The sequence below is a fragment of the Diceros bicornis genome, chromosome 24 (genome assembly GCF_020826845.1).
Source record: "Diceros bicornis minor isolate mBicDic1 chromosome 24, mDicBic1.mat.cur, whole genome shotgun sequence".
NCBI lineage: Eukaryota > Metazoa > Chordata > Mammalia > Perissodactyla > Rhinocerotidae > Diceros > Diceros bicornis.
The window spans coordinates 35,835,406-35,862,972 of record NC_080763.1 but is presented as its reverse complement, the minus strand read 5'-3'; the positions used below and the strand labels follow the sequence as shown (position 1 = coordinate 35,862,972).

The 27,567-nt window shown below is 38.7% G+C and overlaps 1 protein-coding gene across 1 annotated transcript in view; it reads left to right on the top strand.

The window, feature by feature from the left end:
• The first annotated feature begins 3,957 nt into the window (after positions 1–3,957).
• Positions 3,958–27,567, top strand: part of FOXN3 (forkhead box N3) — a 391,966-nt gene continuing 368,356 nt past the window's right edge. Inside the window, exon 1 of the mRNA XM_058567521.1 lies at positions 3,958–4,031. The gene's annotated coding sequence lies outside the window, so the exon portion shown is untranslated. The remainder of the gene's footprint in view (positions 4,032–27,567) is intronic.

Here is a 27,567-nt window from a genome sequence, read left to right as displayed (position 1 = left end):
GAAAGCGAGCTCCCTTCTCAGCCGTCACCCTGGACCCTGGCTCCGCGCCCTGGCCAGCTCGGTGTCTACACTTACATCCCTCACCCTCCTCTCACCCTTCGTGCCCCAGACCACATTCTGGCTTCAGATCCAGGCTTTTTCCTGGCTTCCCAGAGCCGCTGGATCCCTCACTGGGATGTTTCTTGATGTCTTGACTGTTAAACTCCCTGTAAGATAGTCCTGCGCCTGCTGGATCAGGCCTAGCCCCCGCTGGGGCAGGGCGGTGACGGGGCTTCTGTAGTAGGAAAACAAAACCACTTCAAACGTTTACCACAGGAGGAATTTTTTTAGACTTTACTTTTCATAACAGTTTTAAATTTACAGGAAAATTGAGAAGATAGTACAGAGAGTTACCTCATACCTCACACCGGGTTTCACCTATTGCTAACATCTTACATGTTAATGGATGGTACATTTGTTATAATTAATGAACCCATATTGATACATTATTACTAGCTAAAGTCCATAATTTATTCATATTTCCTTAGTTTTTACCTGATGCCCTTTTTCTGTCCCAGGACACCATCCAGCATATGATACATTTAATTGTCGTATCTCCTTAAGCTCCTCTTTGCTGTAACAGTTTCTTCAGCATGTCCTGGTTTTGAATGATCTTGATAGTTTTGAGGAGTACTTCTTAGGCATTTTCTAAGACGCCCTTCCACTGGAATCTGCTGATGTGCGCAGGAGGAATTGAATGCAGGGGATTGCTCACACAGGTGATGGAGGATCTGAGATGCAAACAGGGGAAGGTGAAGTTACCCAAAGACTAATTTCAGCAGAAAGCTATTAACATCCCTAAGCTGGAGACTTAACAGGAAGTGGCAGTGTCACCTAAGCTAGGGGCTGGGGTTACCTGGTGAGAGCCTCAGCCAGATGCAGCCACTGCTGGAGATGCCACCAGAGGGAAGAGGGAGGTGAAGAAATTCTCCAGCTTCTCCTCTCCTCCCACCTTCCACTCTCCCTCCAGTGCCTCTTATTGACCATACCCAGCCAACAGCCAAGTGATCCAGGAGTGTGTGAAATGCTGCCTGCAACAGTCTGCCCCTAGCAATACAGAGCAGAGGGCAGGGCTGAGAAGGGCTTTAAAGACAAACTGGCCCAGGTCCGGGACAGTGGGCATTTGAACACACAGCCCCTGTGACACGGTTTTACTGCAGTGTTTATACCACTGCTCTGTAATTGTTTGCCTGTCCGTGGGCACCGTATGACAAGGAGTGCTTTAAGGGCATTACTTAATTTTTATACCCAGAGCCCAGAACAGTGCCTTACTCATATTAGGTTTTCGACGTTTGAGGTATACACAATCAAATGAATGAATGACGGTTTCTTGTGACCAGTACCTCTTCTGGTGTGCTCTAGCTTTGAGGAATTGCTCACCACCAACATTTCTTTTCAGCTTCTCGTCACCTCCTATTGGTGCTAAGATTACTTCAAGCCTAGCATTTGCAAAATTTAGAGGCCACGTGGATGGTATGAATATAAAGTCATCAGACCAGTTTTCACCAAAAGGATCAAATTAATTCATCAAGTAAGTTGTGCATTAATCCTTCCAAGTAGTTTCCCCTGGAAAGTCATCTACACCTTCCAATGATGCTGCCATGCCTAGCCTCTTCCTTATGAGCTGCACAAGAAAAGGAATGAAGCATTTTTAAGAATAAAATATTTCTGTCTTTTCAGTACAATGTCACCCAGCCCTCACCTGGCTGGCATTTAGGTGGGCTGAGACACATCATCAGAGAAGTTACATTTCCTTTCGGCAGAGGGGAGGAGGAAGTGGACGGCCACAAACAGAACTGACTGGTGACTTTCCCATGGGTACGGGAAGACTGAAAAGTAACACCCCGATGGTCACAAGCTCTGGGCAGGGACGCCCCAGATCTCACTAATAGGCTTCCTGGTATCTGAAACGCCTGAGGTTCCAGGGTTTTCAAGGATTTTCAGTGCTGGCACTGCACGTAGAAAACCAAGTTCCGCTTGAGAAAACCTCACTTCCCCTTGTGCAAAGTGGAGTCAGTTCTTAGTCTCTGACAAAGAGCAAGCAGGTGCACAGTTGACAGTTCGCATTATTCAGCCTCGAGTTTTCAGTTTTCTGTCCACCAGGGTGTCCCCGGAAAACCATGGGACAGAAATCTGAACAACCAGCTTTCTCATTTAGCAGAGACTAAAATATTTCCAACGAGCCTCTTATTTCCATTCTGGTAAATCACTGCTTTAATACAGGCAAGAAATAATGACCACAGAAACCTACCTGCATGTTTTGGGAGGAGATACCTCATTTGCTGCAGTAGTTATAGAGGCATAGTTGGGAGGCCAGGTGGTGCACTTGAAAAAGCAGAGGTCCGTTGGAAATGGAGACCGAGGTTCGGATCCCAGCTCCTCTGCATACCAGCTATGTGAATTTGGACAAGTCACTTTACCCTGAGGGATGTCCACTTTCTCATTTGAAAATCGGGGCTGATAATGTCTGTCTTATCACAGAGGGATGGTGAAGATCACATGAGGTGTATGTACGAGTACTTTGAAGACTGACAAGTGTAACATATTACAACTAGTTCTTTGCGTGGACATAAGGCAGCAGAAAAGGTGTCTTTGATGTTTAATTAATACTAAAAATCTTCCATTACATTTATTTAGCTATAATTGGGAAGGAGGAGGGCAAGAATAATTTTCAAAGGGACTTTTTTCTGCTCCAAAAATAGAACTCAGAAAACACATATTTGATTTTCTTTTTAGTGTCAAACCACAGCGCCATTGTTATTAGCAGTTTTACAGCACTGCGACCTTCAAACTTGGTGATATCAAAGGCTGAAGAAAGCTCCCAGTCTTGAAGCCTTTCAAATGAGCTTTTCAAACTAAAGCACTTTTATTTTGAATTAAGGGCTAACAGAATTGTCCTCTTAAATGAGCACTTGCAAGTTTAAAAGTTGCCTTCCAGGTGGGCTGCAGTAAATGAATGTGCTGAGAGGTTGCTGAAAGCCCTTTTGGGGACAATGAGAGGAACCTGTTACAGGGGTTCATGTAATACCCTTTCTGAAGTTAAAAGAGAACTCTAGAATTTACGTTTTTCCTAATTGTACATAAGCTGATTTGTGTATACATCTAGGATCATCATTTACTTTCAGTTTACTGAATTTGTGAATTTTTGCATTTGTTTTAATTTGTAATTAAGTTTTCTCTTTGAGGCACACCATATGCCACCATTAATTCTTTCTCCTTGATTTCTTAGGAGATACTTGAGTGCATATTTTGATGCAATTTTTGAGGTCTTTTGAAAATCAAATGACTACCTGCTTAGCCATATGGGCCTTTGTTATTTAAAATAGCATATGATAAAGTAAGAGAAAGCAAAATGCAAAAGGAAAAAAATAATTGGAAAACTGTTTAAAGCATTGTTTTAAACACACTATTTTCAACTTTTTTTTGCGTTATATTTTTGAAACCTGTCTCTATCGATCCCGCACTCTCTCTCACCGTCTGTGAACGTACAATATTACGAGTGCACCGGGCAAACCTACGGAAACCAGTGACTGCCCTCTGCTTTACACTGGGGCTGCAGATATTAACATCCGCTTTCAGTGAGTTCAGCGGTAGCCAATGTTTTTCTTTTAACAGCTTCTGCGAGGATTTGACACTAAGCTCCAGCTCATCCGCACCTACGGTGTCTGCTTTTGCAAAGGGCCGACGGGTTTTTCGGTTTTCCCGGGGATCCACCGTGCTCGCGAGCTGCCTCTGTACGTGCAGGCGGCAGACCCGGCCGCGGGCGGGCGGGCGCGCGGCGCGCGCTAGGACCCAGCAGGGCTCCGGGCCCGGGTGGGAGCCGCGCCGCCGACCCCGGGCGGGCGCCGGGGCTGGAGCCGGGGTTCCGGCCGCGATCGGAGGCAGCTCGGCCGGGAGACGGCGCGACCCGGCGGCGGGGCCACCCGCGAGTCCAGCGCCGCCGCAGCCCCCCAATGCGGCCGCGAGAAGCGGCGGGGGGCAGGCGATCGAAGGTAACGAAAATGGGGCTCACTTCCTGCCTCCTGATCTTCTGCTCTGGCTCAGCATTGTCACGAGAAGCCCTCGCTGCTTAGGCTGCTGCATTTTGGGGCACCCTTTGCTTTTTAAGGTGTCCGCCCCCGTATTTCCACCTGGTTCTGATTGATTTATAGCCTGCAGTCCAAACGGGAAAGATCCAGGGTTGGCAAGTTGCATATTTTCATTAGTTTTGTCTCAAAAGTAAGTTCATTAAAAAAAAAAAAAAAGTTTCTCAGGAATTTGTGGATAGTCTTTAAAAAATTTTTTTCTTTAAATAGCAGAAGCAAATGGGTAATTTAAAAAATTATCAAATAATTGCTGTAATTCTGTTAATTACGTCCTAGGGCTTTACTTTTGTGGGTTTCTCAGGCGTTACTTTTATTTTCAAGGAACTACCGTGTTAAATGTGGAGTTTGGCTCGGGCAGAGTTTACAGCATTGCTGTCGCAACTGTTTTGCTATCAATTATAGACAGAGTGTCAAATCTGTGGGCAGTTTAAACCTCTTTTCAGATACTGTAACTGGTTATCCTGATATGACATATACAGATGAGAGTTTCCCTGGAGGGCAGTAAGAATATTTCTCTTTTGGGAGAAACATTGTTTTGAGGAGAAAAACCATGATTACTGGCTGGGGAAGCTAAAGAGACTATTTTTCATGCTTTGTTTATATTCCCGGGATGACATCTGGGGAAAGGAAAGGCGATCTTTCTGGGCAGTTTTTAATTGTGGGATTATTAATCTATTTAATGTGTTAGTTTCCATTGGTTGGGCTCGGGGAGCCCTCTGTCACAGGATGTGCTTGAGGTGACACATTTGCTAGCAGTTGGGACACATGATGGCAAATGTAGAATGTGCCTCCGCGCAAAAGACTGGTGTGCTGGGAGCTCCCATGTGGAGCTGTCTAGGCAGGGTGCGACTGGCTCATTGAGGAAAAAGGGAATCTTTTTCCTCGGCTAAGGAAGACATCCTGTTATATTCCTTTTGTTCCTTGTTCTTCATTGATCGCCAGCTCTGCCTTGGAGAGGGGAGAGCAGCTCAGAGACCAGAGCTGGAAGACTGCACAAATGACTCCAGCCCACTTTAACTCTCCCGCTGATTGGTCAGTTAGATTGAGACTTAGGAAAACAGTCACCCAAAACATTCTTTTAAAATCATGCTGTAATTTCATATTAGCCTTCGCGTGGACAGATTTCTGCAAGACTGATTTTTATTTCGCGAGCAATTTGCTTGGGATGCAATGTTTAATTTTTTGTGGTTGTTTCTCTCCAGATAAAGTAGGCCATTTTGGTGACAAATTTCTTTGCAGATGTCAGCTACTAGCTTACATTTGTAGCCAGATCACTTTACAATCCATTCTCGCTGATTTCTCCTCATGAGTTGTAGAATGCAAAGTTGTTCAACTTAGAATAATTTTTCCTAACTGTTTTTTGATTTGAATATTTAAATAATACCATCAGCAGATGGACGTTTAACTGTCTGTTCACTTTATGCATTAGCGTGTTATCACCCACTAAATTTAAGTCTGGAACAGTGAAAGAAAAAGGCAATGAAGAGCAAACATCAAAATCAACTTGCACGCTATGAAGAAATTGTGGCATCTGGTTTGAGGAGAATGCATTTCACATACAAGAAAAAGGGCATTCTTCACCTTATAAGAATATGAATTACTAAATATTGTGGAATTTTATATCTATAAGACAAAAAAATATCAGGCCTGTGGACATCTTCATTTGAGCCTGAAAGCACTTCAGTTAAAGAAGCATTCTCCCAGAAGTTGTTAAACGTATAAACACTTTTCTGATTGGCTTAAAAATTTAGACACAGGAAGCGGATGGTATCTAATAACTGATGAGTGGTGACATGGTTGTCATGGAAACCGAGAAGACTAACCCCCCTCCCCCATACACTACCATAACCACCACTTAAAAAAAAAAAAAGAAAAAATACCCTGCGTGTCATCACAGATGCCTGGAGAACATGCTGGCTTCTGTAAGCTTTCCCACAGCATCTGTTGAAACCTGAGACCGTGCCTGTCAAATCAAGGTCATTTTACAACAACCACCACCAAAAATGCAGTCCCCTGGATTTCATAACTGTATTTTTATTGAAAATATGTAAGGAAAAACCTTAAAACAAGGATAAGCACACGTGCTTACTTAGCATTTCACCACCTCTGAGTTGTGCAAGGAAAGGCTAAGAGCGTGTTTGAGCACTTAATTGTGGAATCAAATTGATTTGTACGTCTGCTGTTAGAACGAAACTCTTTTAGATATCTCTAAAGACTAGAATGCTACCTGTGGATGGGGTCAATTGGGGAAAGTATAAAGAAGAGTGTCTGTTTGCAAGAGGGTTCCAAGTTGAACTATAGCAATTGAATTCAAAGAACTTGGCAGTTTGGAACCCGGAGCTCTAATGCCGCATGCGCAGCGATAAATGAGGACTGTGTTTGGTGCTTTGGGGACTATGAGGGAGGGTGTTCTCAGTAGCAGAGCAGGGAGGAAAACTCCTAAATGGAAATAAGAACGGTTTCAAAACTGCAATGATTATTATTCGGTAAACTTAGAAACGTTCCTCTTCCTTTGTGGATAGAGTGCTTTAGTTTTTAGGATAATTGAGAGGTGCCCAAAATCAAGGTTGGCGAATATTTTCAATATCTTGGAAATGGTTTCAGTGAGGAGGGTAAAGAAAGGAGAAAAGTTTGGAAACCCTCCCTCTTTCACTTTGCTAAGTGAAAAGAAATCAAGGAGGCCTTTTTCTAAATTTTGACTTTGGGGATTAACATTGAAGCTTCTAAATGTAAAGCCAATGCATTTCTTATATTTCTCTAATTTTGTTAGTGGTAGTCTTTAAGTTTTAAGTTCTTGATATTCATTTAGAAATATCTTCCTTCCAACCATGATGATTTATAGCATTGTATTGCTTTATCTTAATTGAAAATGATCAGTTTTAAATCTCATTTAATTAACACTTTGATCTTTTTAAAAAGCAGCAGATTTCTCTTGTTTTCATCTACTAATTGCATGGGGGGAGGGGGGAGGTGGAAAGAATCCTAACTGTATTTTAATGTTTATTTAATATCCTACATCTATGTCAGGGGAAATATAAACTTTAGAAGCGATATAGCATCGCTGGGGTGATTTAGCGTATATTTCAGGATCCCATGTTGTCAAATATTTAATGGATTGGGATTTGGTGAAAAAGGTTAAGTTTAATGGCACAACTGTTCTCTTTTAGCAAAGGATTTCCTGTAGGGAGCTTTCTTATCTGTAACTGTGTTCATTGGCAGGAAACATGTCAGTTGCTTGTTTTTACAAACTGAAGGAAATGAATGGGATTTGTTGGTTTCTAGAATCTGCCTTCATTCTCCATTGTCTGTCAAATAGTTTGCTCAGAACACTTCATTCTAAAGAAACTTTGGGGGAGTACAATTAAATCACTCCAAATCTTTGGCATTTCTGTCTATTTTTGACTTTGGGATTAGAAAAATTGATCATTATACTACTATGTACTTATTTTACCAATACAAATTAACAAGATGATCAATAAAATTCCAGTTCATTTTCAGTTGTAAGATACATGCATACTCACTGAAACCAGCATTTTTTGATGGCTATGCCAAATTTCTGATAATTAGTCCAGATTACTAACCAAATGCCAGTCTTGATTTTGGATTAGCTTGGAGAGGTAAAGGGAGAGAGGCAGCTTCATTCTGCTCTTTGCTTATAAGAAAAAAAAGTCCATAAAGACTACATGTCAGGTATATGCCTAGTTTGCTGATGGCCAAAAATTGGTATAGGGGGAGAGTTGAAAATTTGGGGGGCGGGGTTGCTAAAGCCAGTTTAGAGTCCATATGAGACAAACAAATCTTAACCTTGAAAAGATGTATTTTGCAAAACTCTGGATTATTTCTTGGTTGTTGTAAATAAATACATTTAATTGTTTCAATGCATGTATGTTTCAAATTCTGGAAGAGAAAAAGAAGGGCCAGCTTCTGCACAGGAAAATAAGTGCATAAGCCTCTATTTGAAGGGAATAGCCTGGGGAGGGGGGTTAAGAGCACCTGAGAGAGAGAGAACCATTTGTTGCAATGGTTTTCACACATTTTTGAAGACATCATTTTGGTTTTATATTTAGCACCAATGGAATCTTATGCAAGACCCTAATATATGAGGGGAATAAAAACAGAGGTGCTTTGGGGAAACCAAGAACCAGGAGCCCAGAGCCTGCTGTCTTCCCCTGGGCTGTGCCTGGGGCACACCGTAGAACCCGAGTACCCTTGTGAACACAGTTTGGAAACTACTGCTTTTAAAGTGCCCAGAATACTCTCTGGAGAAGGCCAGAGGGAATTGCTTGCAGAGTCTTGGAGCCTCTTAGCTGAAGAGAGAACTTTTGCCTTGACGGTTTAAGAGGGCGCTTGTGCTCAGAGTGAGGAGGAAAAAGGTATGTAATACAATGTACTCGACTAAGCCAACATGTATATAGCAAAAGATTGGACTTGCCGTAAGTGTGAAGAAGCCCTGGTCCAGCCTATAATGAGGTAAGGAAAAAGGATGTTTTGAGAGGTTACTTATAAACCAGGGTCCCCTTTCCTTATAAGTTATAGGAACATATGCATGGAGGTGTTTGAGATTCGTTGGTTATGATTGTACTAGAATGCTTGGATTTATTTTATTACCACCTCAGGATCTGTTATATCACTGTTATTCTTTTTGTCCGTGAAAATTATTTCATATTAAGTGTCATTCATGAAATGAAAGTTTGCCAAGCTATATAATCTGCTTGGCAGACTCAGTAGTATTTTGAGTGTTGCGTAAAATGACACACAGATGATATTTGAATATCATGAAATATTTTCACATTATCCTCTATTATGAAATTTACTGAAATGGCAGTATTGGGATTGGGTTCAGTTCTCCTCTTGAATGTTAAGATTTCTAGGGATGGCAGACAGAGGAATCCCCTTCAATTTCACTCCTGATTTTCACAACCACTTGATTCACATAAGAGGGTTACAGAAGTGAGGACAAATCAGCAGAGACTTCAGGCAAACTGTAGTAGCATTGTGGTTCTTATGGCCACAGCCAACCTCCCTACATTGTTTCTTGGAGGCTGCACAGTTGGGGAGTTTATAAAAGTAGGAAGGACAGGCTTCTCTCGACATTTTCCTATTACTTCCCCTTTGCTTGCCATGTTTCTCTTACCTGCGTGGGGTTAGAGATGGCGATTAAAATATCAGTGTTCCGGGAAGCCACAGGTCTTCCAAAAATTTGTGCTGGAATTTTTTCTTTTTTAAGAAAATATCTCCTCTACAAAGATGAAACTAGTATAAGCACAAAATAGTTGGCTATGGTAGTGGATGAAAATGACTGTGGTTCACTTTTATTTGTTGAATTCTGTTGAATAAAGCTTTTCATGTTGAGGCTGTTTAAAGCTATCTTATTCCTCCTCCACCTGCATTTCAAAGAAGAATGAGTGTGTACAGCCCTAGAAAACCAATGGAACTGTCCCAAGGTGTATTCATGATCATAGACCAGTGTTTCTTCTTGAGTGAATGTTTAAACGCCGGTGTTCTTGGGGAGTTTGTTTTTGAACTCTAGGATGCATTTCAGTTACCAGGGCATTGCTGAAGTGTCTAATGCAGAACTTCAAATGTCATACGTGTGTGCCTGCTACTTTTGCAGATGTCACTTTCTTAAGATTCAGACAGTAGCAAATCCTACTTGGAGAGGATTGTAGTATATTATACAAGGTTAGATTTTAGATAACCTCAGATATCTCTTCACACTCTGAAATTTTCTGATTTGACAAACTTAACATTTTTGCAGCCTTTAAAATGAAAACAATTATCTTATAATGACTAGTTAATAAAGGTAAAGTTCTCTAAATTAAGACAGTCATTGTTCCTTGGGACTAGATTTAGCATTTAGAATGCTAAAGTTGGGCTGAGTAAGTTTGGCAATATTGGGTAATGTAAAAAAACCACATCACACTGATAAGGGGCTTTCCTTTATCAGGTGCTGCCTCTATTATTTTAGTTGATTCTTATAATAACCTAGTATTAATATACTACTACTACTACTAAGTAATGATAATATGCGTTAATGTCCCATTTTACAGATGAAGAAACTGAGGCAACTATATTCCTACACATTCTTTGGTAGCCAACTAGTTCTCACCCTCAGGCCCCTTGACTCCAAATTCCAGGCGTTTTCCACCCCACTGGCTACCTCACAACTGTTCCTCCAACCGTATTCCAGGGTTGCTGTCTTTCCCTTCCACACTTGAAATGAAGTCTCCCTCTGGGAAAAATTGCAGGGTGGGGTGGGGAATATATCTTGTGATTCTGGCGAGAACTAGGGATTTTGCTTCTCGACTTTGTGTTCCCTCATCTGACCATTAGTGATGGGAGGGACTTTTTAGTTTCCTAGTCAGTGAATATCTTCCCTAATTCATCTTCATCTTTTGAATTTCCCTTCAGGCACTCCTGAGCACATTCACCTACTTGGTAAACGAAAGGCCCTTGCCACAGGGCTATGACTTTCCTGAATTACCCAAATATTACACTTAGTCTTTCTGTTGGTGTCATGCACAAAAACAGATTCCCTAGACAACTTTCTCTTTTATAATTCGTATGAACTGCCCGGCAAACTCAGGGGTACAAATACAATGACATCTCCTTTATTTCTTTCTGAATATAAAACAACGAGCTTAAGTTGTCAGATTAGCAGGATGTGCAGTATCTCCTTCTTGGGGTGCCCCTACCCCTAAATCATACAAACCCCACCTGGGTTTATACAGACCAAGTGGAGCCAGGTCAGTTTGACTGCCTCATCTAAGCAGGGAGCTCTGCTCTTGCCCCAGTGTAGGGGAAAATTACAAGTTAAATCTTCAGCTGGGCTTCCCACTATGCCTGGTTTACGTGTGACCAGTTGGAACTAGCAGTGGGACTGATGTAAACATTTTCAGTGAAGCGAGTGCCGATGCTTTCTAATTCTCTTGAAGACTTCAGGTGAATGATGAGAACTTGATGGAACTAGTTCATATTTCACGTGTGCTTTCACAGGTTTCATATGTATGAGATCATGTGAAAGAATTGATCTAGAGAAGTGCTAAAGATATACATATACCAGTTTGGGGAAACAAATAATCCACCTGTTCATTCAATGAACAATTATGGCGCACCTACTGCATACCAGGAACTGTGCCCTGTGATGAGGTGAAGAAATCACTCCCAGACAGCCTACTATTGATTCTGTAACTCGAATTGGCTTCTTAAACTGGAAATATCCCCAAATGTGGCTCTTCTGAAGTTCATATTCTAAGCTGATATAGACAGATTGAAGTGACACCCTCCTTGAGCTCTTTCCTTGAGGTATTGTGCCCTTTGTTTTAGTTTAGTTGCTGACCCTGCAAGGAGGATTTGAGGATGAGTAGTTTAGTGGGGAGACGATCCCAGGAAGACACCAGTAGGGGGTGCGAGTGGGAGATGGGGAAGAGAAGGCAGCCAATGGTGAGTTGTCCCGCCAGCTCAGGCCCAGAGGGGCATGCTGAGAGCTGTGTCAAGGATGTCTCTTTCAGTTACTGGTTGATGACTGCTCTCAAGGGGCGTCAGTACCAGCACTGGAGGTTGGTGTGCGAGCTGGCAGAGCAGGCTTCAGCCAGAGAAGGTTCTCGTCTTGTTGACGCCATTGGTAGCAGTGGGAGCTTGGGCTGCTGTGTGCTGACATAGTCAGGCATGAAAGGGATGTGACCAGGGCAACAGCAGCTTCTATGACCACTCTTTACTCCTCAGCTCCCTCCACAGTCTTGGAACTGTAGCTGTTTTAGAAGATGAATCGTTTTTAATGGTCCTCTGAACTTCAAAATGAAGGAAGATCCTGGGACAATGGTTTTTCAGTCTGAAAAATGGGAACAAGAGAGTTGTCATAATTTCCGAGTCTAAGCATTCAGGCAGAAATTTTCAATAAGGGCACTCATTTTTTGTTTTTGTTTTTGTTTTTTTTTCTGTTACAACCATTATCCTTGTTTCCCAGGGTGGAAAACTTGGACACCCACTTGTTTTACATTCCCCGTGTCTAATTTGTCACCGGGGCTCCTGGCTCTTTTCTTTGAGATCCACCTCATATTCATCTCCTCATCTTGAGTTCTGCTGCCTCACTCCTAGAATACGGTGGATAAATTCGAGGGTGCTCTGTCTCTCCTGGTTCCTTTCCTTCCTCTGTACTCCCGAAGACTTCTATCCCTAAAACACTCTAGAAGTATGGATTTGGAAGCTTCCTCCTTTCAAAACTTGCTTCGGCCGCTTAGCACTGTGTCACCTCAAGTGAGTTACTTCACTAAGACTCAGTAATTGAAAATAAGACTCAATAATGTGGAAATCCTGAAAGGATTATTGCAAAGGCTAATCATAGAGTCCTTGACAAGCACTTGGCACAGAGCCTGGCATGTAGTTACGACTTAAATTATTGTAGCTATTTTTATTGTTATGATGTTATTGTTGTTATGTTGTTTTGTCTCTCAGTTACTAAGAACCTATGGTGGCTCTCTGTTTCTCACCTTACCAAGTCTGTCCTCTGCTTAACTTTTAAGTCCTTCTGTAATCTGGCGCTACTCCTTACTGCTCAGGGAATGCCCCAGGATCTGGTCAGGGTTTATGTATCCCTGAGCTTGCCTTGCCCCTTCCAGCTCCCCTGCCTTTCTTCATATTAACCCCTGACCACACCTCTTCTTCTTTCCTTCACATGTTGTAGAGTCACCCATTTCATTCACTCCACAGCTCCAGCATGCAGAGAAAATGCAATTGGTTCATTTTGTCTACAGCAAACCTTCCTCCCCAGCACACACTCAATGATTATCAGAAAAAAGGGTAATAACTTTTGATTCCATCCATTTTAAAACTTAGTTCGATCTGATAATCCAAACACTCCCTTAAGATAATTCTCAGGCTTCCTAGGAAAACAATGCCCATTTCCTCTTGTTGTGTCCCCTTCTTTGCCTCTGACAATGGTGGGTGTGGGAAGGGGTGTCCAGCACGCTCCTCCCTTTTATTTTCTTATAGTGGACGAGCAAACTCAGGCTCCTCGAGTGGGGTGTCCCCTGCTCCCAGGGGCCAGATCTGTTGCCCACCAGTGTCACTTGTTCTTTACCAGCAGTTGAAGTCTGTGGTTCTTATACCAATAGTCTAGTCCAGTGGTTTTCAAAGATCTGCAGCAAGATACAAATACATGGTCATGAGATTCCAGGAAACACATATGGACATGTGTACAAAGGGACAGATATATAAAAGTTTTTACAAAATAACATGTATAGCTGAAACCTAAGTTTTACAAGACATTATACTGATGATATAAAAGTTTTTACAAAATAACATGTAGCTGAAATGTAAGTTTTACAAGATATACAGATGATATAAAAGGTTTTACAAAACATATATAGCTGAAACGTAAGTTTTACAAGATATTATTATTCTTGCTATACTGGATGCTCTCTGATCGCTTCCATTCTATTTTATTTAATGAAAAAAACATGAGTTGGGGCTCAATGAGTAACCCACAGTTTGCAAAAATAGTTGATCTGGTTGTTCTCTGGGCTTTATCAGAACCAGGTGTGGCACTCCCTGCTGACTGTCCCACCTTGGCTCCTGTTGACAGCAAACTCTGAGTGTTAGCCACACCCCCCATCATGCCCACTGGTGTGGTGGTCTTTGCAAGGAGTCCCCTCCTCTGGCCACAGCTGACCCGAGGCACCCCACCTCCCAGCTCCCTGTACTTGATCAAACTGTAGCACCAAACTGGTGAAGCTGTGTCTCAGGCTGGTGCTGCTCTCTCTTCCCAGGGCTCCACGTGGTGCAGGGGGATGGGCACAAAGACATCCTTCTGCACTCAGTGTTACTTTCTCCATTCAGGAGGCAGGATCACCCAGGGGTAAGTCAGGACAAGCAGCGAACCACTGCACTGTCACTCATACTTCTGCCATCCAGCAGAAAGATTAGAGACTTCACTGTCCTTAATGGGTGAAAGCAGCATCTTCTGCCTTCTGGTGAATTCTTTGAGCTGGGTCCTCCAGACTCCTGTTAACAAGGGAAAATCCTGTCCCAAGACCAAGCCTGCCTTTCAAGGCTATGGAATTTCTGCCTCTGTCAGAGTCTGCTAATTTCCCACCCATGTCCATTCTCCCCAGGTTCTAGCTGGGCTCAGCTACCACATGTCTAAGACTCCCTTGTGGCTAAGAATGGCAAAATTCTAGCCACTGGGATGTGAGTAGATGTGAAGTGTGTGGTTTCCGGTTTGTGTCCTTGTTTTTCTTTATAGTTTTACCACGTATGTTTTTTATCCTGAAACTATATATAGTTTAGTTTTGAATGCTTTCATATAAATGGAAACATTATGGATATGCATGTGTGTGTGTGTGTATATATATAATATATAGAGAATATATAGATATAGATATCTACATAGATACCTATTTCCTTCTTTTGTTTTTATTCAACATTATGTTCCTGAGAAAAACCTATGTTGATGTTTGTAATGTAATTAATTCATTTCTTTACTGCTGTATACTATTCTATGGTATGAATATACTAACATTTATCTATTCTATCATCACTGGACATTTGGCTTGTTTTGTTATTACAGTGTTGCTATGAACATTCTTCTACATGTCTTCTGGCAAATATATGCAAAAATTTCTATAGGGTAATGTTTTTCACACTCTGGGTTCAGACCATCGTGAAATCAATTTAGTGGGTTATGACCAACCAGCGCTTTTAAAAAATGAAAGAGAATAAGGATAAAATAGAAAACATCAGTGTATCTCATATAATAAGGGTAGATGTGGTTTCATAACACTTTTATTTTTCTTTTATATAAGCATATGTAAGTGTGTATATGTGTGTCCTGGGTCGTGGTTTAAAATGTGTTTCTCTTATTATAAACCAGGAACAGAAAAAATGGAAAGCCTCTGCACTAGGGTAACTGTCTAGGTATGGACTTCTGGTCACAGGGTATAAGCATCTTAATGCAAATTGTTTTCCAAGGTGCCTGTACCAATTTACACTCCTACCAGCAGTGAGTATGTTTTATGTTCTCATGACATTTAATGCTGTCAGACTTTAAAAGTTTTGCCAATTTAGTAAGTATAAATTAATCTCATTATTATTTTAATTTTTTTGGTTATTAATACGTTTGAGTATCTCTTCATAAGTTTATTGGTCATGTATGTTTCTTCATTTGTGAAATGCCTGTTTGCCTTTCATATAATGTTTCCAAAAACTTTTAGTTTCTTAGATCTTCTCCATAGTATCTCTTTTCTGTTTATTTTCTGCTTGTATCTTTATTCTTTTTACTCTTTTGTGTTTATTATTTTAACTTGCTAAGGTGGCAGCTTTTTTTTTTTTTTTTTGGTGAGGAAGATTGGCCCTGAGCTAACATCTGTTGCCAGTCCTCCTCTTTTTGCTGAGGAAGCTTGGCCTTGGGCTAACATCCGTGTCCATCTTCCTCTACTTTATACGTGGGATGCCTGCCACAGCATGGCTTGACGAACGGCAGATAAGTCTGCACCCAGGATCCGAACCTGCAAACCCGGGCCACTGAAGCGGAGCACACAAACTTAACCACTACGCCACTGGGCCGCCCCTATAAGATGGCAACTTTTGAAGTTTTCTTTTCTAATACAAAAGTATAAGCTATAAATTATCTTCTAAGTACTGAGTTAGTTCTGTCTCAGAAGTTTTAATAGGTAACATTTTCATTATTGTTCAGTTCTAAATAAATTTATTATGACTTTTTCTTTGTCCTATGAGTTATTTAAAAGTATTTTGATTCGATTTCCAAACTTATGGTATCTTTCAAGTTATCTTTTCATTATTGATTTCTAACAATTTTATTTTTGTCATAGAATATATTCTTATGATGCCAATCTTTTAACATCAAGTTAACTTGTTAACTGAGTTTTAAATCGTCTCTGTCTTTATTGATTCTTTGAGCTTGATCTATTTTTTACTGAGAGAAGTGTATTAAAATCTCTCACTAAGATATGTGGATTATTATTTTTCTTGCTATATTTCGAAAGTACATTATTTGGTATGGACACATTTAGAATTCTTCTGTCTTCTTGGAGAATTGAATCTTTTATTATTATGAAGTAGTGCACTTGAACTCTCACAATGCTTTTTGTCTTAAAGTGTATTTTATGTGATGTTCATGCAACAATATTAGACAACAGTAGGACGTAGTCAGCTTCTTCTTTGTTAGTTTTTATTTGTTTTGCCATCCTTGATGTTTTCAAACTCTGTATTCTAACGTTTTAGATGTGTCTTTTATATATGACATATATCTGGATATTGTCTTTATGCAGTCTGTAATTATCTTTTAACTGAAATATGTAATCCATTTATATTTATTGTAATTACAGATATATTTGAATTTATTCCTTCATGTTATTTTATCCTTTCCATTTGTCCTGCCCCTTCCCTGTTTTTTTAAATTTTTCTGTCATTTCTTGCTTTCTTTTGAATTGATAAACTTTCTTTTCTTATTTCATGTATTCTTATAGAGTAGTTTGGAAGCTTTATACTCTATTATTATTCTTTTAGTGGTTCTGTAGAAGTTTTGGCATGCGTACTTATCAAAGTCTACAGCTAACTAATGTTTTTCCTCTCCTCCCAAACAATGCAAGGACCTTAGATCACTTAACTCCAGGCACCACCTCCCCCTCCCCAAATTAGGTCCCATTTTGCCCAATGTTTTAGCTCTATCTTGTTCTTTTTTTTTACCTCACAGGTTAGACATTATCATTATCATTTTAAAATAGAACTGTTTGTTCAGATTTACCCACACATTTACTGCTTTCTTTGCTTATAATTCCTTCCCCCATCACCAGCCCCACCCTCCTGACTGGATCACTTCTCTTCTTAGATTTCATTTAATGAGGATCAGTTGAGGGAAAACTATTTCAGTTATTGTTTGTTGGAAAATTCTATTTTTCTTGTTTCTAAAAATATGGTTTTGCTAGGTATAAAATATATTTTTGCTAGGTATAAAATTCTAGTTATTTTCTCTCAATATATTAGAGATGTTCCATTGTTTTCTGGCTTCCTCTGCTGAGAAATCAATACTACATCTAATTGCCACTTGTCATTGAAGATATTCTTTCTTCAATAGAACTTTATGCTACTTTTAAGATATTCCTTTGTCTTTGGTATTCTGCAGTTTTATTATAAAGTGTCTAGATGTGAATTTCTTTTTTATGTATTTATTTTGCTTGGAATATTTTTGGGTTTGTGAATTTGTGGGTTGATTTTTTTCATCAGTTCTGGAAGATTCTCAGAAGATTGTCCCTGCTCTGCACTCTTTTCTTTTACTTCTGGATTTCAGGTTAGGTATATGTTAGACTTTCATTCTTTGTCTTCTCTATATTTTAACTTCTTTTTCATATTTTCTGTCTATATAATATCTTTATGTGCTTTACAGTCTAGATAATTTATTCGGTCTTCTCCAGTTTCCTAATCTGTCTAATCTTGCCCACAGCTTATATACTTGTTTCCTTCTCTTATTTACTTAAACATTTATATTGTGTGTCTGATAATTTTCAAATTTGAAGTCTTTGTGGGTTTAGTTCTGCTTCTCTTATTTCTGCTAGTTGTTGTTCATGGTGCTTTGTTACCTTATGCATGTCTGTATTTGTGGGGTTTGTTTTGCTTTGTTTTATTTTACTGTGACCTTATTCATTTATTTATTTTGAGACTTTATCAGTGGGACTTCTTTGAGATTTGGATTGAAGGTGAGTTTCTTTAAATTCTGCCTTTGTTTCTGCCAGGTGCCTGGGATTATTACCAATCTCCAAAGCAAGGACTTAAAATTTTCATCTTGTGGTTTTGAGGACCAGCCACATAATCAGTTCATACTTGAAACCCACTTGAGGGCTGGCTTGTGATGACAAACGTTCAGTAAAGACTTCCCCCCCTCTACTCAGCACTAATTTTTGAGACAGACAATTCTGGTAGCCTTTTGGAGTCTTATCTTTAACAGGGTGCCTCGTATTGTATTTTGTATCTTGGTGGGCCCTGGCTTGGTCGGTGCCAAAGCTGACAAGTTTACCTGCTATCCCCTATCCCCTGCTAAGTTGTGAAAACAGAAGCTCAAGTTCTCCCAGTTTGTTACATGCCTTCAGTGTGAAAACTGATATAAGTGTTATTTTCTGAGTGTTCTTCATTTTCTTGTCAGCTCATAAATACATTTCAAACTATTTTTGAGGAAGTATTCTGTTCAGCGTTTTTAGTTGTTTACAGAGGACTGGACAAGTATATTTTCTGCCATACTGCCAGAAAAGGAACTTCCATCCTTCTTTCTGTTTGTATTCTTTCTTTAATAATCCTGATATTCCCTGAAACATGAATGCCTCTGGACGACTAGGGTGAAGATCATATGTACAGAAAGCAATAGAGAAAAAGCATGATCATTATGCTCAAAATATTACCTTCTTCCACACATATTCAAGGATACTTTAAGCCTTACTTGTATTAGTTGAGGTAACACTAGCTGCTTCAATAAACCCAACATAGTGCAATGAATCAAAACAATAGAAGTTTATTCTTTATGTATCAGAAATGGGTGTCCTGGTTGGGGGATGGCTGTTGTTCAGGTGGTGATTTAGGGCACCAGGTGCTTTCCATTCTATGGCCCTGCCACGTTCACTGATGGCTCCCAAGGTCGTTGTGCTTCCTTGATCACACCAGCAAAAAAAGGGAAAGAAGGTGGAGATGTGAGTGGCAGGTTTTTGCCAGCCAGTGCTAGATGTGGCATATTCCACTTCCTTTCCCATTCTATTAGCTAATACTTGGTAAAATTGCCACATCTGACTGCAAGGAGGGAGTTGCTGGGTAAGGTAGTCTGGGTGTGTGCCTAGGATGAAGAAGAAACAGGTTTAATAAACAGTCGGTCGGTCTCTGCTACATATTTCCTCTCTGAACCTTCAGCCCCATCTGATTTCTCACTTCTCTGAGCTCCTATTTCACTTACAATCAGTGCCACCAAGTTTAGGATCTAATTATCCTGAAGTATTTCATGTCTGTACAGTCTAAATACCCAACTATATAATAACTTCCTTGAAGGTGTGAATTTTGTGCTGGACTTTTGAAAATGTCCCCTACCACTCAGTTTTCAACGCAGTATGCTCTAAAACAATTAAACCTCTGAATGAAGGGAGCATGTTGTCAAAAGGAGACAGCTGCTAATATATTTAGGGATGCGGTGTTATGGTCTGCAACTTGTTCATTGTGCTGTTCCTTCAGCTTTCCTTCTTAGGTTTGAAATTTGTCAAAATAAAAATTTGAAGTGAAAGCTAAACCTCTGAAGTTTGGAGGGGGCCCTACAAACAATAGTGACATTTCCATGGAGAATCAGTTGACTCTGTCTCTGTTGCTTCTTTTGAAACATCGTGTTGAAATCAGCCCTTTCGGCTCCCTCTGGGTTGTTATGAGAATTCATTCAGTCATTCTGGAAATATTTGTTGTGGTCTACAGAGAGCTAGATACTGTTGAGGGGCTGGGCATAGGGAGATGAACAGTACAGATAAGACCCTGCCCTAGAGGGGGTTAGATGAGGGAGCGTAGATAAAGTGCTTTGAGTGGAGAAAGACCTTTATGGTTGACTTTGTGATTGATATGGTGGTGGTGAGGCTTTAGTTTATTTGTATGATGTAAAAGAAAAAGGCTTTGTGCTGTCTCAAGTCCTTCAGTAGAGACCCTGTGCTCCTTTTTCCTTTGGCTTTAGGCCTTGCTTAAGGAGGCCAGCCTTTCTCCAGGCCAGTATTGAGCAGATCAACAAGCAGAGAAGTTTAGCTCTTGAATATTTAGCTCTTGAATATTGAAAATCTCAGCTGAACTGGGCTCTGGGTTATTTGCCTCAGTATCACTCTCTACTTGAGTTTAACTCATTACTTTGTTGCTAGGCTCACTGTTTTCAATGCTTCATTTTTATTTTCTGTTGCTATTGGTCTTAGTAAATGAGAATGACATATGGACCTGAGTTAAGTTGTTGGAATCGTATTTTGTTTTCTTTTAATTGAACAGTTTTCTTTCTCTACTGCACTGTACTGTGGATGAGAAAATACACTGACATCTTAGTAACTCTAACTAATCTGTTATCCACCTGCTCTGATGCAAGCACAATGCATGTGGCAAATTACTTTATATGCCGATTAAGACTGTGTTTTGGAAAAACGTTGGGCTGTTTATATACGAAACATTGTTTTGAATCAAGCCATCTAAAATATTCAGATGAAGAATAGGAAATGATATCCTGAATAGCATCGTCAAAAATTCCAGGAAGGGTCAGGCTGCAAAACACAAGATGTAGTGACTCTATAATTAGGCATCAACCTTGCTTTATTTGATTGAGCATCTCCATGGGCTTAGCTCTGGCATTGGTCAGAGAATGGCTCTTCAGCCCAGAGGAGTTCACTTTAGAAGATGACCCAGGTGGCTAATCTAGATCCTTCAAAAGTCAAGAGAGAGCAAGCCCTTCACTTAGTATGTTGTTTCTTTCATGGAATAGAGCGTCAAATTTCTGGCAGATGAGAGCAGAATGCAGCATTTCTAATAAAATAGAGAAGTGAAGGGTGTGTGAGTGCAGTGCTCTTCTTGGAAATTGTGTTTTCTTTCTTGTCAATTCTAAGGCTTCTCTCTTTATGTTTTTAGAAAAATTTCTCTTATTTGGAAACGTTTCCAAAACTATTCCTTTGGAGTTACCAAATCTCAGCCAAGGACATTAATGAGATATAGATCCCAGGAACTAGCAGGTTGGTGGAATAGTTAACTCCCTCTGTTGATACAATGAGCTGCGGAGTGGTATCTTCCCACATTGAGAAAGGGCTCATTTCTATCCTTCGTACCAAACATTTGGTCACTACAAAGGGAAGAGACAAGACTTCCATATTCTTGATATGGCTGGTATGATTTTTAAATCTATTTATACTTTTAAGCAAAGTGCTCCATGCATTATTATTGGGGTGACCATACATGTGATTTGTGGTAGTTTTGGTTTATGCCTACTGCCCCAATGTAATCACTAATAATATCTCCTTTCATTTTCAAAAGTGTCCTGGTTTGTATGATAAATTATGGTCAGCTTTCTTATACTAGTTATCAATGAGTCTAGCAATAGTAGACCAGGTTTGTTTAGACCAACTCTTCTGCTGAGAAAAGCTGCTGAAAATTAAAAAGAAAACGTCAGTTTGGAAGCATGGGAGAGTCATCAAGGCAATGAGGAATTGCAGATTTGGGGGGGAATTGCAGCCAAGATTTGCGGGGGGGGGGGGCGGGGGGGGAACCATAGACATGAGCCCAGCTTTTGGATCTTTTTTTGAGACAACTGTGAATTCAAAAAGTAGTGGCTAAGAGGCTAAGAAACTTACCAGAACTTTCAGCAAACTCATGGGGTTGGGGCATGGTAATTGTATTCAGGTCCTGCCAAGGAACAGAAGCCCTAGGCTTTCCTTTGGAACCCTGAGTCAAGATAAACCAGAAATAGAAAAACTCTCACAGAGACTGAAGCCAAAAATCAAATAATTTTGGATTAGTGTCCCTAGCTTAGATGCCTGCCAGAAACAGAAGTTAAAATCCCAAAATCCTCTTTGGAGAAAGATACATCTTCCAGAGTCTCATGTTATCACTAGAGTTTTTCATGTACTATATTGTACACTCAATAAAAAATAATTAGACATATGAGAAGACAAGACGTGATCAAAACCCAAGAAAAAACCACACAAATAAGATATACCTACCAGGGATCCAGATAGTGAATTAATCAGATATCTTTTCTAAAATTACTGTGATTAATATATTAGAGAATTACAAGATAAGATTGAAAAATTTACCAGAGAACTGAAAATTATAAAAGAACCTAGAACTAAAAAATACAATTATTGAAGTTAAAACCTAAATAGATGAACTTTCTGGGATGATAGAAATGCTGTAACACTGGATTGTGGTGATTGTGATGGTTGCATAAATGAATTAATATAGTAAAACCATTGAAGGTACCTTTACAGTAGGTGAATTTTATGGTAGGTAAATTATACCTTAATAAAGCTGTTAAAAAAAAGGATGGGTTCAATGGAATAGATGCAGTCGAAGAGAGAGTTAGTGTACTAGAAGATAGTGTGGAAGAAAATACCCAAAACAAAATATGAAGAGGTAAAATGATGGAAAATAAATACAGGATTTTGAAAGACATGTGAAATATGGTGGAAAGGCCTAGTGTACATATAATTGGAGTTTCAGTAGGAGAGGAGAGAGAAAATGAGACAGAAGAAATAGTTGGAAAAAAATGAGAAATTTCCCAAACTAAAAAAAGACACAAAGCCACAGAATCAAGAAGCCCTAGGACACCAAGCAGGGTCAGTACAAAGGAAATTCATCTAAGAACAAAATAATAAGGTTTCTGAGAATAAAAATGAAGAAAAAAGCTAAAAAACAGGGCTGGGGAAGTGGGCACTTCTTGTCTTCAAAGGAACAACAATAAGACCAACAACTAACAATAGAACGAAACAATAGAAGTGAGAAAGAAGTGGAATGATGTCTTCAAATTGCTGAAAGAAAACGACTGTTAACCATTAATTCTATATTCATCTAAAAGATTCCTCAAAAAATGAAAAAAAACTAAAGGTATTTAAAAAAATTATCATGAGCAGATCTGTACTAAAGAAAATACTAAAGGACATCCTTTGGACAGAAAGATATTATTCCAAATCAAAGGTAGGAGATGTAGGCAGGAAAGAAGAACAATAGAAATAGTAGACAGTTAAATGTAAATAAATATCAACTGTATAAAATAATAATAATGTCCTGTGGCGTTTCCAATATATAGGGAATAAAATGTGTGATAAAAGTGGGACTTAATTCTGGAGAGATTAATGAAGTTAATTGTTTAAAGGTCCTTATATTGTATAGGAAGTGATTAAAAAACTGATTTGTATTAGCCATTAATAAGTCAAGGATAGGGCCGGCCCTGTGGCTTAGCGGTTAAATGCGCATGCTCCGCTACTGGCGGCCCGGGTTCGGATCCCAGGCGCGCACCGACGCACCGCTTCTCCAGCCATGCTGAGGCTGCGTCCCACATACAGCAACTGGAAGGGTGTGCAACTATGACATACAACTATCTACTGGGGCTTTGGGGGGTAAAAAAAAAGGAGGAGGATTGGCAATAGATGTTAGCTCAGAGCCAGTCTTCCTCAGCAAAAAGAGGAGGATTAGCATGGATGTTAGCTCAGGGCTGATCTTCCTCACACAAAAAAATAAAAAATAATTCAAGGATACATGTTTTAAACTCTAGATAACCTTTGAAAGAATGATGAGGAATATATAAATAATAAGCTAAGAGAAGGGGAAATAGAATAATAAAAAATACTCAGATAATTAAAAGGAAGGTGGAAAATGGCAGGAAAAGGATCCTAGAGTACGTGAGACAAATAAAAAATAATAGGATAACAGATTTAAGCACAAATATACCAACAATTATATTAAATATAAACAGAATAAATATTCCAATTAAAAGTCAAAGATTATCAGATTGGATTTTAAAAAACCAATACACTGCTTTAAAGAGACGTAATAAAAAAATACAGAAGGACCAACCATAAAAGGATGTAAAAAAATATACCATGGCAACACTAACCAAAAGGAATATTGTATAGTTATATTAATATCAGATAAAGTAGACTCTAAGGCAAGAAACACTGTTAGAGATGAAGAGAGATGTTTCATAATAAAAAAAGATTCAATTCACTGGGAAAATATAATATTTCTAAATTTGTATGTACTCATTAAATACACACACACACACACAATTGTAAGACCTACAAGGAGAAATAGAGATATTGATATGTTATAAATTTTAACATATCTCTCCTAGTAATTGATACAACCAGCAGACAATATAAATCAGGATTTAGACAGTTTGAACAAAGTTAATTCACAAACCTGGTCCAATTATAAAACAGTGCACTCAACAAATATAGAGTATATGTTTCTCTCAAGTGCACGTAGAATATTTGCCAATGTTGTCCGTATTCTTAGTCCTTAAGCAACTTAATAAATTTCAAGGGATTAAAACCGTACATAGTATATTTTCAGATGACAGTGACATTAAACTAGAGTTCGATAACCAAAAAGATAACTGAAAAATCCCCATATGTTTAGAAATTATGTATTCATGGGTCAGAGAAGAAATGGCAATGAAAATTAGATATTTAGAAATTATTGACAATGTATCACATGTGGAATGCAGCTAAAGCCATGCTTAGAGGACCATTTATAGCCTCAAATGTATACATTAGGAAAAAAGAGAGGCTTAAAAATAAATAACCTAAGCATTAATTTCAAGAAGTTAAAAAAGAACAATTAAATTTTAAAAAGTAGTAAGAAAGAAATCATAATAAGAGAAGAAAGTAACAAAATAGAAAACATGCCATAGAGAGAATCAACAAAGCCAAAGCACTAATAAAATGAATAAATCCTGGTGACACTAATCAAGAAAAAAACCTACAAATAACTAATAATAGGAATGAAACAAGGGACATCACTACATTTAAAAGATACTAAAGGATTATGATGAATAACCCAATGGCAATATTATGAAATTATATTTTAGAAGAAATGGATAATTTTGTAAAAAATGACACTTATCAAAGCTGACATAAGAAAAATAACAATCTGAGTAGTCCTATATCAACTTATATGAATACGTAATTAAAAACTTTATCTCAAGGACAACTTCAGACTCAGATGGTTTTTCTGTTGAATTCATTAAATATTTAAGGAAGAAATAACACATATTTTCCACAAACTCTTCCAGTTAATAGAAAAAGAAGGAACACTCCTGACTTGTTTTAAGAGCCCAGCAGAATTTTGATATTAGAACCTGATCATTATAAGAAAGGAAAATTCCAGGCCAACTTTAGTCATGAATATAGATTCAAAAATCCTAAACAAAATACTAGCAAAGTGAATCCAGCAATAAATTGCTGTATCATGATTAAGTTGGTCATTTTCCAGAAATTCAATGCTAAGGTAATACATTTGAAAATCAGTCAGTGTAGCTCAGTATATTAACAGAATTTAAAAAAAAACGTTAATCATTAATAAGTGCAGAAAATATATGTGATGTAATCCAACATTTATTCATTTTTTTTAAAAAACAATACTGGGGCTGGCCCAGTGGCATAGGGGTTAAGTTTGCGTGCTCTGCTTCAGCGGCCTGGGGTTCGCAGTTTCAGATCCCAGGTGTGGAACTACGCACCGCTCGTCAAGCCATGCTGTGGTAGCATCCCGTATACAAAGTGGAGGAAGATGGGCAATGGATGTTAGCTCAGGGCTAATCTTCCTCACCAAAAAAACCCCAGAAACCAAAAAACAACAACAACAAAAAACAATTCTTAGCAAACTAATAAACAAGAAGGAAATTTTCTTACTCTAAGAAGAGTATCTACAGAAAATACCCTACATGATTAAAAAATAGGAAACATCGTGCTTAATGGGTGAAATGTTAAAACTTGGCTTTGAGAGGGGGAAAAAAGACAAAATATGCCAGCTATCACCACTCCTATTCATCATTGCATAGCAAGTCCTAGCTAATGCAATGAAGCACAAAAGAGAAATAAAGGTATTAGGATAAATAGGAATAAATAAAACTGTAATTATTGGGAGATTACATTACTATGTATGTAGAAAATTCAACAGAAATTTCAGATAAATTGTTGGAACTAAAAAAGTGAATTTAGCAAGTTTGCTAGATAACAAGGTAAATATGAAAAAAGATTTGTCACTAATAAACAGATAGAAAATGAATTTTAATTAGAATAAAAATAATCAAATACCTAGGAATAAATCTAACAAAAGATATGAAGACTTCTGTATTGAAAACCATTTAATATTATTGAGAGAAATTAAAGAAGACCTAAAATGGAAGGATATGTCATGTTCGTGAAATGGAGGATACTGTTTTTTAAAGATGTCAGTTAATCTCAAACTGTTGTATAGAGTCAGTGCAGCCTCAATCAAAATCCCAAGAAGGTTTTTGTGAAAATGGATAAACTGATCCTAAAGTTTATATGGAAACACAAAGGGCCAAGAATAGCCAAGATACTCTTGAAGAAGAATAAGATAAGAGGACTTACTCCCCCAGGTATTAAGATTTGTTGTTATGCTAGAGTAATTGAGGCAGTGTGGCATTGGTGCAAGGATAGATGAATAGACTAGTGGAAAAGAATAGAGTCCAAAAACAGACCAGTGTATATACAGACACACTTTCAATGACAAACATGGCACTGCAGAACATTAATGATAGGACAGTCTTCTTTTAATAAACAGTCCTGGGACAATTGGATATCAGTATAGAAAAATAATAAAACTTGACCCTCAACTTACACTATACACCAAAACCCATGCCAAGTGAAATCAAGATCTAAATGTGACAGACAAAAATAATAAAATATCCCAAAGATGAGGTAGGGTAATATACTCATGGTTTTGGCTAGGAAAAGAATTCCTGCAGGGGACCCAAAAGAACCAGTCATAAACGAAAAGACAGACAAAATTGGACTGTATTAAAATGTTCATCGAAAGACACAGTTAAGAGAGTGGGAGGCAAGTTAGAGATATTTGCAACATCTGTAATTTACAAAGGGCTCATGGGAAGAATATACAAAGCATTCCTACAAATCAATAAAAGAAAGACAAAATAGAAAAATGGATAATAGGCTTAAACAGGGGCTTGACAAAAAATGATATTCAGATATCCAATAAACTTGTGAAAAAGTGCTCAACTTCATAAGTCTTCAGGGAAATGTCAGTTAGAAACCACAGGAAGTGTGACTACATTTCCACCAGAATGCCTAAAATTAAAAACGACTTTCAATACCAAGTATAAATTGAGAGTGTAAATTGGTACAACCACTTTGGAAAACTAATTAGCATTATCTAATAAAGTTGAACATACGCATATTCTGTAAGTCAGCAATTCTACTCTGAGGTACAAAGTCAATGGAAAAGTGAAATACATATACCAAAAAATTATGGATAGGAATGTTCATAGCAGCAGTATTAATGATGGAAAGTACCCGATGTCCATCAAGAGTGTAATATAATGTGTGCATAATCTATATGAGTCTCTTTGACATTAATATGTGAAAGAAGCCACACACACACACATCTGTATTTCATTTATATAAAGCTCAAAAAACATAATGAAACTGTAGTCTTTAGGGATGCATGCTTAGACAGCAAAACTATAAAGAAAATGATTGTTATAAATAGTTGCAGGGGAAGACAGGGATGCTAATTAGGAGAAAGAATGCTGAGACTTTCTGGGGTGCTGGCAAACTTCTGTCTTTTTGACTTGGGTGATGATTATTACATGGATGTCTGCTTTGTGATAAATCAACGAGCTGTACGTTTGTTGGGCACTTTTCTCTGTGTATGCTGTATTTCACAGATGTAAATGTTGTAAAAATCA